At 39.6% G+C, this 13,206-nt stretch overlaps 1 protein-coding gene across 9 annotated transcripts in view; it reads left to right on the top strand.

The window, feature by feature from the left end:
- PARD3B (par-3 family cell polarity regulator beta) overlaps positions 1–13,206 on the top strand; it is a 531,684-nt gene that overhangs the window by 421,708 nt on the left and 96,770 nt on the right. The gene's annotated exons all lie outside the window — the stretch shown is intronic.

Below are 13,206 nucleotides of genomic sequence, written 5' to 3'. Positions count from 1 at the left end.
GATACTTGTCTTTTCAGCAGCAGCTGGAAAAGAGACAGTGGTACAAGTGAGACAAGAGGTGGCAGGAAGATGTATGACTGCTGGGAGAGGGGTAAAAGGATTTCATTTTCCCCACATGGGAAGAAAAACTGAAGCCAGACAATTGGGCTTTTTAGATATAAGACCACAACAAAATAACATCATCATGGCACTCTAAATCAATAATGCAACTTTGTCTGAAATTCTTCACATCTTTAATGCAGTTGTCTAGATACTCAACAATAAGACATAAAGACAACTCAATTATCATGACAAAAAATTGTTTTAAATGTTGTAACTAATAAATCAAAATAAATAGTGGTATAGAGAGATCAAATGATGAGTGGTATATATAGTTGATAAATTAGGCATTGTTTTCACTGTTTCCTATGATAGGACACCAAGCATACAGCAAAGAAATGGAAATGCAGATGCTTAAGTTGTTTCACAGTTGGGTCTCTAGTTTGTTTTACAGATTAAATACTTTCAGCTAAATGTAATTCATCAATTGTGATCACTCGTGTGGTGCAATTTGTGTTCATATGGTTGTGGGGGTTTTTAATGCAGTAAATTTTTGGGCCCTTTGCCAAAACATGTTTTTCAAGAAGTGCAGAGTGGCTTCTCCTCCCCTGTGTTTGTGAAGGTAGTTTTTAAACAACAATTTATCAAGTTAAGAAATAGAAACAGTGCATGTGATCAGTTGCAGTTCATGATGAATAAGCAGAATGTTCATGGTACTGAATACTGATTGTGTTCAGTAATTCATGGGTAACTTGTAAGCCAGACTTGTTCCCTACGAATTGTTTGATGGACAACGGCTAATGTGTGATACATTCAGGAGAAACTGTAATTGTATCAAACACAGTTTGGAAACAAAAGAGACTTGGGTTCACTGAATGACTACACAGCCTGGAGTAGTTTTTTATCAACACCATTTAGTTTTTATTCATGCAGTGATACTGGCAGCTCCTGTAGCAGAAATTTTAGAGATAGACTTCAACTGTGTTGTTCAGCCTTCTATGCCACTGTGGGCTTTGATTTTAACTTTTTTTAATCCCCCTCATAATTAAGATCTATTCTAGAGTAACTTCTTGGAGCTAAGATGGTAACATGCAGAATTTTTAAGGTATCTGTTCTCATTTTGGACTCTCGGTAAAATTAGCACCAGTAGTTTGGTATTGGAGATAGTTGAATGAGTCAATATAAGCTTAGGACATGGAGCTGTGGAGGTAGTGAGAAAAGAAGTCAAAGCCTTTGTTTGGTGAACAAAGCATTCCTGTATCAGAACAAGAAAGCAGAGATTTTTCCATTTTTCCCTACACGGTCACACAGAAATTACCTGACTGGCAATATAAACAGCAATAACAAATAACCATTTTTAAAATAGTGTATGAACATTTGTCTTTGAGAGTCAATGTGTGAAAGGAAAGAAATATGCAAGAAGAATATTAGGGATCTGGGCTGTTGATGGTGTTCATGCAATTTCAAGGTACATGCTTTTAGAAGAAAAGTAAGGTACTTCATTGTTTTTAAAATTATTCTAGCAATTTTCTCTGACTGTGTCCAGAAAAATGTATTTCTTTATCTGATTGCACCAGAATTACTACTTCTAAGATTCTAGAAACAGCAGTGATTCCAAGGTTTTCATTGAAACCTTTCAAAGAAATTTTCTGGCTCACAATTCATGACCAATACTATTGCAAACAGGTATGACAGAGCTGTGTAGTTCATATAATTGACTAAAGCTTCTAGTCACTTAGTTCCTATATTTGTTTTTTATTTATAAAGAGGTAAGGAAAGGATTTTAGTAGGTTCATTTTAGCTAATCAGCCTGATGAGACAGTCCATTGTTTAATGGCTGGATGAAACCTTGCCCATCCTGAACCATTGTCCTTCAGCTGCCAGAGCCACATTTTGTGAGTATGTTGAGTCCTTTGCTTTTTCCTGTATTGGTTAGTCACTCTCTCTTGGCATGAAAGTAGCAGCAGAGTTGTGGAGGGTTAGCAGTGTGTCTGCCTGGTTTTTATACATGCCATGTAGGATTACTCTTGCTGAAAATAACCAGTAACCAAAAGCCACAATGTATGAGAGCTGAAGATATTTTCTTAAAGCTTAAACTTAGACGTAACTCATCAATTTGATTCCTAATAACTATTTTCAAAATTCACCAAAACTTGGAGCAGAAGAGCTTGGCAAATGCAGGCTGAAGTTAGCCTTCCCTGAACATCCCCATTTCCTAGGTCCTGCTCCTGACATTTCGCTTTGTGTCAGGTTTGCTGTACCGAGGAGAATAGAGAAGAGCTTCCTCATGAGAGTTGTGGCAGAGGTTTTTGCTTAATTAACTGGCAGAGGGGATGTCTGAGAGTGACTCCTTCAGTGCCTCCTGTAGTCCCCGAGTGGTGTTAATTTCCTGCAAAATACAGGGGAACATATTCCCATCAATATGTCCACACAACTCTTAGTGATGCTAATGAGAGCTGGGTGCTTGTGTCAGAGGGGAAATTGCTATCTGTGTGCCAGGACTGCATCCCCAATCACTGAACGGTGGAATTGCATTGTCTCATTGCTTCTTTATTATGGATCGGGTCTTTCAGCAGCTTCATTGGTTTTTTCTCCTATTGCTGTAGCTTTTCTAAGTGAAGTTTTCCTAAGAAAACCACATGATAATCTAGTATCAGTTTTGTCAGTATGCCACATTAAGTGCTGTATTTCTGGAAAAATAGCAGAGGGGGATTTTGGCAGGTCAGACAGGTTCTTCTAGACTCGCTCAAAAAAAAAAAAGAAGTTAATTTGTTTCATGCAGATAGCTGTTTGCTTGAAAGCTTCCTTTAGTACAATATGAAAGTGATTCAGCCCCCTAATCCATCACTGGAAGTCTCTGCTACCATCCAAGACACTTAAAGGAATCACATTTACAGTTCTAATTGATAGCCACTGTTTTGACAGGCAAACAGATTTCTCCTCCCAGTGGCTTCATGCAGTTGGCCTCCAGCAGACCTCACCATTAGCACAATTCTACTGAAAAGAATATACAAGCTAATAATAAATCTGTGGGGAAGGATATTAACCACAAACTACTATGTCTAATTAGTAATGTACAATAGCCAAGGCCAGGGAGGGAAGGTATTATTTATCAGAAGAACTGATTTTGACAGTTTAAAAATGCAAAAACATCTATTATTTGTTATGCCAAAACACATCTTTCAAAATACAGTATATACATAACTCCTCTCTTACTTTGGCATTGTTTTGAATGTTACTGCTTTGTAAAAATGCCAGCTATATTAAAGGCAAGAAGGAGAAATTTGTGTTGCTTTATCTTTAGAAGTCCATTACAAAACCTAAAAGCAAGTAGGGGTGTTTTTGCCTTTACAACCTCCCTTGCCTATTCAAGAGCCATCTCTCTCCCTCTTATATCTCCCTTCAAAAAGCATCTCTTTACTGTGAATTCTCTTAGTTCAGAGTTTATCAAGTACTCTGAGCCTGAGCTCAAATAAGGCTAATGCATCTTGCTGAGAAAGAGTGGTAGAGATCTCTCTGGAGAGATCTCTCAGCCACTGGAGAGATCTCTGCATGTCCTCACTGCAGATTGCTGCTCAGTGTCACGGAAGCAAGAGTGCTGGTGCCCAAGACACATTCCCTTTGTGCAGTCTCCAGCAGAAATCCCCAGAAAGAGGTGTTTTTGTAGCAGTGCAGCAGTAGAGCCTATGAAAGGAGTGTGGAGCGTGTGTTGGGGAGAAGAAGGAGATGGGGGGGAAAAAGCATCATAGCAAACTGGCTGGAAAATGAGGCAGGTGGATATGCAGTGGTAATGAAATCATAGCTCTGAGCTGATCAGTAGAGAAAGAGAATAGGACCTTTTAAACTGAGCGCATCGTTTTTACCCTTTGTGACTCGATTTCTTCTTGATATTGGAATGGATATGATGATATATGCTCAACATTAACTGTCATTAAAGTCACTATATTCCACAGAATGGAGCCTTCATGTAAAATGGCAAGTTGTCTCAATTGAAACAGGCTGGGGAGTCCTCTGGACTCCTGCTGTTTCCAAGGATGTTTTTCGTTAGAGATCTTTTTGGAACCTGCAGTGTGCAGGTTTGCTTCATGAAAGTCAGATAAGCCCCAACAAATCCCCACTGTGACATGTAAGGGGAGGAAGGCACATGAGAAGGTGAGCCCTGCAGTGGTGAGATCATTAGCAAGTCTGACACCTCAAAATATCATGGCTCTGAGTGCAAATGTAGCAGGTTTTCAGTTTCGTTTTGCAAATGTCGTGTATTTAATTTGCCTCATGAGTTTTGTATCTGCAGTTCTGATAATGTCACAGTTCTATGTTGTTTTCCATAGCCAAGAGGGCTGAGCAAAAAGTTTTGTAGTGCAAGTGGAGACTCTCATGAAGTGCATGAGCAGCTAAAATGCTAAGAAAAGCAATTAATACTGTGAGAGTTATGACATGAGAAAAATGAAAAGTCCTTCTCTGACAAACATGCATAATACATATACATGTAGATGTAGATGATACTTTAGTGAAGTCTGGGGTCATGTGGCTGGTAATAAGCGAAAGAGACACTCAACATTGGAGAAAACAAAAGAAAAAATTCAGCAGCCTGTTTTTGTCAAGTTTGGCACCCAAAGAGCTACTCTTTAGCTCCCTTAAGTTGGTCATTTCCCTGTCCCACCTTTGCGTGGTTCTCAGCTACCTGCAGAGGGCTGCAGGTGTTGCTGGGATAGAGGTGTGCTGGCTCTCACTTGACTGCAGGATTTTGAAAACCACAAAGTCAGCAAGTGGTTCTGGAGGGGCTGCTGGCAGCATCAGCAGACTGCACAGCCACTCTGCATCTCCCACTTTGCCTTACTGACTGCACCTTAGATGAATAGGCTAAGTCAGAAACTGTGTTTATATTTTGCTGCATTGAAAAGAATAACAAATATCCAGAAAAATTAATAGCAAGCCTAACTGCCTACTTCTTTTCCCTTTCCCCTTCCCCTTTCCTGAGACTATGAAATGGAAATTAGGAAAGCAAAGTCAAGCAAAGTCTTTTTGTTTTGAAAGTGGAGTTCCCATGCCCAAGACGTGGATGGGATTATCATGTTCCCCTGGGGCTGGCAGGTTGCCATTTGCAGACCCCTTACAGAGAAGGTACAGCAATGTTTCTCTGCATGGTTTGGAACAGAATTAGTATTCGCTTCAGAAGAAATTACATGCTTGTAAAGGGAAACCAGGAGGGGAAAATAACTGCTGCTCTGTGGAAGCTGGGACAAATAAGGCTATCTGGGAATAATTTCTTATTTTGGTACAGAGCAATTCCCCAGTCTGGTGGGCAAACAGGCAGTGCTTGTTGCATTGGACAGACCATAAATTGATTTTTTTCCTCCTTCTGATCAAGCTGTAAATCACAGCTGTCCTTGTTTACTGCAGATTTTTCTTTTGTGATATATGTAATGTAGGATGCAAAATTTTTGTCCACATGACCAAAAAGACTAGCAGTGTGGTCACTGGATGGTTAAAACATCATTTCATGGAAACAGGTGCCTAGCTGCCATTGAACATTACTATTTTCCTGGTCAGAAAATAGAAGTGGTGACCCCTTTTCATAAGTGCTGCCCCCAGGACTCAGACTACCTCAGCATGTTTTCTAAAAATAAGCTTCTTGAAGTATAAAGGATTACTCTTCACAACTGCCTTCTGTTGTCTAGCTTTACACAGTAGTTGGTGAGAGTTCTTCTATTCCGTTGGTTTAGTAGATGGGCTTTGTGGGATTACACTTCAGCTCAGGTGGCCCAGGTCTTAGGGTGCCAACAGACTCCCTTAGGTTTTGTCTTTGGTCATTTTTTATACCACAGAAGCAAGATTTTGCATATGGTATGGATGAACAGGAGTGCTCTGCTAGTAAGAATTTCCTAGTACCTAATTATCAGAATGAGTTACAGTAACTCACCTCTATCTTTTTAGGAGCAAGTTCTGTGCTTAAAAAATAAGGTTATGGGGGCTCAAAGGCTTTGGGAAGATGGGTGAGAAGATTTTGGGGGCACTATTTAAATTGTCTTCATGCTGCAATTTCTAGGCAAGAGATCAGCCTCCTGCATGTCACATAAGAAACAGCATCCAGTCTTACCTGGTACTGAAACACAGATAATATTCAAGGCAGTGATACCAGAAATGAAGATTTTCCTTTATTGCTGTCCACATGGTTGATACTCTCAGAGTAAACTTTAAACTTCACTTTGTAATTTAGGGCTTCTGTTTGACATTTCATTTCTCTGTGTGACCCTCTCCACTGAAGATTATGGATTATTTACCTGTGAGGTGTTACAGCAGGCAGCCTCTGAGATTCAGTGCTGGGAATTCTTTCAGTAGCCCTTAAGTCTGTGAACAATGTGATGATCCATGCATTAATACAAATTTGATTAAGTATCTTTTCTCAGCTTTGTTTGCTTTGTTCTACTGATGCCTACAAGTTACATAATGAGTAGCATGTACAGGGTCTGCATTAAAGGCAGTTTCACATTGTAGCAGAATTCATGGCAAATTTATTTCCCTTTTAGCAAAACTTCAGTGGGAAAAAAAAATTGCACTGTTGATTTATTTTGAATGAACTCGCAGAAGTCGTACTAAGTGTGCCATGTGGAAAGCTCCTTGAAGTGCTGAGGGTTAATACTCTCTGCTCTTAATTTCAAATTCCAGATAAATATGGTTTCAGCTTTGATCTTATCTGGACTAATTCTTTGTCACTGTACTAATTAATTCAGCATGCTGCAGAAAAGATGCTAATTTGGGCATCAAAGAAATAAACGGGTGGGGGGAGGTTGTGTTTAATCAGAATTCTTAAAAGATAAGTTTTACTCCCATTAGACTGGTTCTGGAAGTTCAGTCGTTTTAGTCTAGCTCCAGCAGTCGGATACAGTAAATAAAAAATACAAAAATGGCACTTGTTTGCCTAATTTTGATGTACAGGAGCATAATAAGTGGAATTTTTTTATATTTGCAACTTCTGCATAACTTTCCTCTTCCTGCTGATCATAGTAATTTTAACTCTGATCACAGCATTAGCATAATGTGGATATCTCCCAAAATAATCTGAAGATAGCTAAATATGAGGATACTCACATTCCTGAAGTTCAGCTACATTTGTGAAACATAAATAATAATTGTAGAATAGCACACTTGGACCATTTGTTCTGTGCCTCCACTGATATAATAAATCAGAGGTTAGGTCATTTTTTCCCTTTTCAGGGGAGCTGGTTTTTGGTTGCCTAAGCTGCCCTGTTGTTTGCTGTGGAAAGCTGCTGGTTTTGCTTCCCTCCTCTTGTTGCTTCCCTGGGAGTGAGCCCTAGTGGTGGGAGAACAGGGAGGCAGCAGCCCAGCTGCAAAAGCCTTTCCTGCAAGCACACCTCACCAGATCGAACTAAAAGTCCTTTTTTTCCTCTTTATTTTCCTGTTCCCTTACCAATTTACCCAACAGGATTGGTTTGTACAGAGCACTGTCCCAGAATTGGAGGCACTCCCCACCCAGGAGCAGAGAGCAGCAGGGGCTGAAATAACCCTCTCCTGTGTTCATCATCTTATTGGCACCTTCCTTTCACCCTGCCAAAGCCGGGAGATTGGGTCACAACCTGCTCCTGGGCAAGGCTTTGTCATGAGGAGGTTTTGCTGTAATGCATGTTGTACACTGGGAGGGGCATCTCTGTGTTGCTGTGGCTAAATCCTCCACAGAGGGAATGGCATCCACTCTCTGGGAGCAAGGGGCTGGCAGAGAACCAGGAAAAGAGATGCTTAACCCTTCCTGTCCACAGCCCCCCAGCACCTAGCTGCCCTTTTACCATGTTTTACCAAAACATGTTATTTTCTTTCTGTGTTTTTTTTTTTTTTGCTGTTGCAAAGCTCTTGATCCCAATGGTGTAATACTCAATGGCACACTTCTGCCCAGTAAGTAAACATTTAGTAACAAACCTTTTAGGTATTTAGAGAGCCACTAAAAATGTGAAAGATGTATTTCATTAATGCTGCTATTAACATAAATGTAAAATGAGCCTGGCCTGTAATCACCATCAAGTCTGATTCACTAAGGATCTTTACAGCAATGTTTAATACTCTGTAAAAGTGTATGTATGAAAGCAATTAATCAAAGCACAGCGCTGCTTCTAGAGTATTACTTCTACCGTAAAAGCTGAATGATAAAATAACTTAAAACACACCGCAGTAGTGGCAGTTAATAAGCTTTTTATAGTCCCTGTGTGGACCTGAAAATCATACCTTATTAGTATCTTTATCTTTCTTTCTCACTTATTCATTCTTACCCACATTTAAATTTAATTTTAAGAGTTATTTCTAGCCTTTCATAAGGGACCTGCTTTAATAATCTCAGCATTTTTCCCCATTTTGCTGTGAAATGACTTGGAGTCAGAGCTTTTGTTATATGTACTTTACAAATCACTCTGGTTTTTTACAAATCATTTCTGGAGATGTCAAGATTTTCTGACAGTGTTAGGCTTTGTGTCTTGCTTGACTGTGTCATAGGCTCTCTTGAATTATTTTCCCATAGATGTTTGTGCTTTCATTATGTACCTTGTTAGCTGTGGTGGAACCTCCTGATCTTGGACAACTGAATTAGCTAAGAAATCCAAATTGCTGAATTTAGTCAGCAAGCAGCTTCAAGGTTCCACCCACCAGATGTTTCTGCTGCTTAGAAGTCTGGGACTATAGACCTGCCTGCTTTTTAATCCTTGAAGCAAATATCAACACATTTGAGATCTGGAAGCCCACGGCTCCACACGGAAACGAAGTGTTGCCATGACCACAGCTTTAGGTCTTGCATGCAAGACATTTATCCCAAGTAATAACAGAGCAGGTCTGTAGTAGGTTTGTTTTCATTTTTATCCCTTAGAATCCTTGGAAAGAGGCATACATATGCTTTAATGCTATAGCAAATAGAATGGCAATAAATACTACAAGACAACATACATTTGGTATTCAGAGACTTTATTTCCTTAATGTTTCTGAGGGGAACAATTTCAGTTGTTTGCAGGGCACCCTTTGAAATTAATAGAAATAGGATAATGCCTCACTCTTGCACAGCACATTTTCAGCAGCTGCATATGGGCTTTTCCCAAAAGCACAAAGCACTCAAAGATCTGTTCACATAAAGAAAAACCCTTTATGTTTTTATTTACAGAACTGTGCTCTGACTAGTTGGAATATTAACTTTCCCAACTGAAAAATATACTAAGATAAACAGGGGTGTAACATCTTGAACAGTGCTTCCCAGGCATTTACCATGAATAATCAAAGATCTGGGGCACTCACTCAACCTGGGAAGGCATGGATTTATTTCCTTACTGTCATTGCAATGACCAGTGGCTTCACTTGACATAAATTGATTATAGATGGCTATAGAATGAGAAGATACAGCTGATCCATTGGTTTTCACGTCTTCTAGTTATATTTCTCCATTTGTTATAAAAGGTTTTCAGAGTAATGAATCCATCAGATATTAAGCTGAAGCAAATTTGACTGTGCACAGTATAGCAAAACAGACATTTTAAAAATGTGTGTACCATACAGTTTTTCATTAATGTTTTTATTCTGCTGACAATAGTATTAATATGGAAGGCAGATTTTACCACAGTCCAATTATTCATTGCCTGGAGAATTGGCATTTTCAAATCCTAAAGCCATTCAGTTTCCATAGAATTTTAATATGGCCTTGATTAATTCCATAGTGTAATTTGACAATAGATTTTATCCTGTTCTTGTTGAAGTCAGTGGAGGCCCTCATACTGGTATCAACAATAACATGATCAAACCTAATTTGATCATGCAGCAAGTACTCTTACTACCTCTTTTTTTTGTTGTTCCAATAAGCAGTAGAGACTATTAAGCCTCACAAACCCATGCAAAATTACAATGGCTGGAAGTTAATTTTATCATCAGAAGCCTATGGCAATCAGAACACTTCAGTGAGCAGACCATAACTTTTAGGACAGGGTGTATAAATTCAGGCAGAAATGATACTTGGTTCTTTGTGGTTTAATGCTGTCTGTGTATATTTCTTTTCTTAACACTGTTATATTTTGTGCTGCTTTTCTTTTCTAATATTTGTGCAAGATTTTTGTTGAGCTGAAAAACATAATAATGAGAGAACGGAATTAAAAACAGTAATAATAAGAGAATGATGTTTATGGTATAGCAGTGTGCAGAACAGGAAAAAAAACCCCTACATCTGAATATTTCCCTAGCCTTGAGCTATATGCTGCGTACTTAGTATAACAAGCCAAAATTGTAACCCTGCACAAATCTATCTGAAGCAAAAAATTGCAAAGAAATAGTCATAGAATCATATAATGGTTTGGGTGGAAGGGACCTTAAAGACCACCAGTTCCACCCTGCCGTAGGCAGGGACACTTTCCACTATCCTAGGTTTCTCAAAGCCCCATCCAACCTGGCCTTGAACACCTCCAGCAACTCCACAGTTTCCCTGGGCAACCTGTTCCAGTGCCTCACCATGCTCAGTGAGCAATTTCTTCCTAATATCTAATTTAAACCTACCCCTTTTCACTTTAAAGCCATTCCCCTGTGTCCTACCACTCCTTGCCCTTGGGAAAAATCCCTGTCCATCTCTTTGTAACCCAATTTAGGTACTGGAAGGTGCAATAAGTTCTCCCTGGAACCTTCACTTCTCCAGGCTGAACAACTCCAGCTCTCTCAGCCTTTCTTGATGGGAGAGGTGCTTCAGTCCTCTGAGCATCTTTGTGGCTTCCTCTGGACTCACTCCAACAGCTCCACATCCTTTTGAATGTTGGAGGTCCCCAGAGCTGGATGCAGCACTCAGCATAGGGTCCCACAAGAGTGGAGTCTAAGGGCAAAATCACTTCCCTCAACGTGCTGGCTACACTACCCTCAATGCAGCACAACAACAAAAGTTGTTATCATCAAGACCAACTCGTTATTCCCAGTTTATAATAACACTGAAACTTGCCAAATTTATGGCAAGAGCAGCTCTACCAGCAAACAGCACTGTTTTTGTAAGGTTTGTCATGTTGGCAGTTATTACAATCCAAATTGTCACTTTATTTTATTTAAAATGTATTTCTCCAGTAAGCAAGAAATAATATCTAGACTTGAAAGGGACGCCTGTTAAAGACTTTTTTTTTTTACATTTCTCTTGAGTATGCAACATATCCAACTTCAACTCCCTGCAGCAATACAAAATGCCCAAGAATAATGTTTTCAAAATCAATACATGCTACAGTTGAATATGAAACTCCACAAACCTATAATTGAAACTGTAAGAGAAAAGCAGGCAGTCTGAATATAAACAAAGTACCAGAGCTGGATTATGACCAAGATGCAAGTGTTAATGTGGCCTCCTGAGAAAACTGCCATGAGACCTTCCCAGCATGAGCAAGTGTCAGAAAGCAGGGGTGTTTCAGGAGCAGCCTGCTGGTGCTCATAGTGATTTTGTTTGGCTGCCCAGCATCTCTAGAGAGTGATATATGCAGAGTTTCACTTAGCTTTTCTTTTTCACCTGGGTAATTTCATACCTGTGCACCTACCTTACTTTGTTTCTCCTCACTCTGTGTACAACCTCTGTCTCTCTCGTGTTTCCTGACTGCTGCCTTCACTGCCACCACCACTTTCTGATGGGGTGTGTGACTCCAGTCTTTGGAACTGCTGGAACTCAGAAAGAAGCAGTGAAATCAGTGTGCTGCTCTACACTCAGGAAAAGAGTGAAAAGTATATTCTGTATTTCTGGAAGTGCTGAAATGAAAAAAGAACTGAAGATCGTTCGTAGACAAGGTGTGTGTATATTTTGAGCAAAGGATCCCTCAAAGAATGCAGGACACCATCTATCTCTATGGCAACACTCAGGAAAAAAGAGAAAGCCATGGAGGCTGTCTGCTCCCCAGCACAGTCCATGACAGAGGCACTATAAAGCATCTCATGTTACTACCTGTAGTATTTGCCCTTTTTATTAGTACCACATGCTATGTGTCTGCCTCTCACATCCATCATTCTCTTTCTAACCAAGTTCTTATTGTCTGGAAAACTTGCTGCAGAGTTCCCGGTAATTTCATTTTACTATAAGCTCAGAATTATTAATTAAATTCACAAAAAATTCGGATTGTTATGAGCCTGACTATTTGCAAAATTTCTGCTTTTGTCTGTGGAGAAACAAAGTCAATGATTTACAGCTTAAGTGTAGTCACAGTAGTTCAGCTGTTCTACTTGAGGTAGGTTGGGCTGACATGAAAAATAAAAAGGGTATAAGAAAGATCACGGGGGCAATGCTGCAAACTATCACAGAAGAGAGTTTGAGGTTTTGAGTCACAGTAATTAGTTTGTGATATAGTATAGTTAATCAAGAAGTAATTACTTTTCTGTACATTATTGTTATGCATATAAGGACACATGAATTTGCAGTGGAAGATACAGGTTGATCATTTACTGTGGAACTGAGAATTTTAAATCCGTGCAGAGGAGGGGAGGTTTTTAAACTTCTTGTTTGGTCCATAATTCATGTGCATATTTGACCCCAGTATTCTGTCTTAACTCCACCAGAAATTAAATGTAGCTTCCCAGTTCAGCCACCTTTTATAGGCTGGGTAAAGCAGACTTGTTATGCATATTTGTACAGTGTATAAAACAACAGTGCAAGCCCCAAACCCACTGGGGCCTCTGGAGGACTTTCACAGCATAAATATTACATGATGGTATATTACCAGGCAGAAAGAAAACCCCAGAAGTTTAAAAAAGAGCTCTTATGAACTATCTAGGTTTGCACTCTTGGAACAAAGCAAGATTTTATTCTTTCTGATTGCATGCTCATTTAAACAAAGAACAAATCCTAAAATTAGGGTGTCATGAATGAGACAGTAGTTACTGGTAAGAGGAAAGCAGTGGCCCAGTCTGGGTGGTGACACTACAGCCACTGCAGCTGACTTTCAGTGAGCTGTCGTGTGGCAAGAGGAGCCTTCAGCCACTGTAAGGTGTGCCATGTTAATATTTCAGCTCTGCAATGCCCTGCACTCCAGGTTTGACAGGGATTTTCAACTAAGTTTCAAGCAAGAGCTTTCAAAAGTACAGGATCCAAGTCAATTTGTAACCAGTCCTTCCTCTTGCCTGTGGTCCAGGTAATACTGCTAACATGTCTTGCAATGTGGGAAATTTATGAGTCACTAAGATAAA

The sequence above is a fragment of the Passer domesticus genome, chromosome 10, assembly GCF_036417665.1.
Source record: "Passer domesticus isolate bPasDom1 chromosome 10, bPasDom1.hap1, whole genome shotgun sequence".
Taxonomy (NCBI): Eukaryota; Metazoa; Chordata; class Aves; order Passeriformes; family Passeridae; genus Passer; species Passer domesticus.
The sequence above is the reverse complement of the archived record's forward strand: the minus strand, read 5'-3'. Positions and strand labels throughout refer to the sequence as shown.